Source organism: Seriola lalandi, unplaced genomic scaffold (genome assembly GCF_002814215.2).
Source record: "Seriola lalandi dorsalis isolate HSWRI2012SDOR001 ecotype SW California unplaced genomic scaffold, Sedor1 jcf7180002009422, whole genome shotgun sequence".
NCBI classification, from domain to species: domain Eukaryota; kingdom Metazoa; phylum Chordata; class Actinopteri; order Carangiformes; family Carangidae; genus Seriola; species Seriola lalandi.
This window is the reverse complement of record NW_019480075.1, coordinates 1-904: the sequence shown is the minus strand read 5'-3', so window position 1 is coordinate 904 and position 904 is coordinate 1. Positions and strand designations below refer to the sequence as shown.

Genomic DNA, 904 nt, shown 5'->3' with positions numbered 1-904 from the left:
GGTCTTTCTCAGCTTCCGTAATTACTTATACAGTATAAAGTCTTGAACAAGTTGTTTCACAAATAATGTTAAAATAAAAACGGCGCCCCAGTGGCTCACATGGTGAAATGGAAGCTAAGTCCTAACTGCTGTGGCCTGGGTTCCACTTCGAACCGTGGCCTTTTGCTGCATGTCCTGTCTCTCTCACTGTCGCTATCGAAATAAAGGCAACAAATGTCATGGAGTTCTGTTTATTTCGAGCAATACAAACGCTGCATTTACATTTGTTTCAGGAATGATATCTTGGAAAACCCAGAGTCAGGCGCCTCTCGTGATGCAACTAAGGTTCTGGTTCTAATCACAGATGGAGATCCCAGTGATGTTGACAGAAACAAAATTATCAAAAGATATGATGATAAAAGCATCATTCGCTTTGTCATTGGGGTAAGCTGTCATGTAATATGTCTCAGTTATTTACCCAATGGATAAAATTTGTTGATTACAAAATTAATCCAGCTAATCATCAAGCTCAGCCTTAAATTGTGAAACTTTTGTTTATTCCAGTTTTGGGTTGAATATTGTGCAAAACTGTGTTGTTGTTGTTGTTGTTGTTGTTGTTGTTGTTGTTGTCTTTTACTTGGAGGTACTTTATAATTTCACGGAGCATTCTGGTTGCAGGTCAAAGATGCTAAGTTGGATAAATTTGAGGTCATTGCTTCACAACCGACAGAAAAATATGCCTTCAAAATCGAGAACTACAACGGACTCAAGGGAATACTGGAAAACTTTCAGAAAAGGATCTTTAAAATGGAAGGTGATGTTCAATTATTTTCCCCTCTTTGTTTGATAATGTTGTTAGAAAAATCCTGAGAAAACATGAACTAGTTTTGTCTCATATTTAGGCTCCAGTGTGGCTCGGGCAGGA

General features: G+C 38.2%; 1 long non-coding RNA gene across 1 annotated transcript; it reads left to right on the top strand.

Moving 5' to 3' along the window:
- The first annotated feature begins 278 nt into the window (after positions 1–278).
- Positions 279–904, top strand: LOC111672990 (uncharacterized). The gene is made up of 3 exons (XR_002762053.2): positions 279–423; positions 658–793; positions 882–904. It is a non-coding gene; the product is annotated as an uncharacterized LOC111672990 (long non-coding RNA).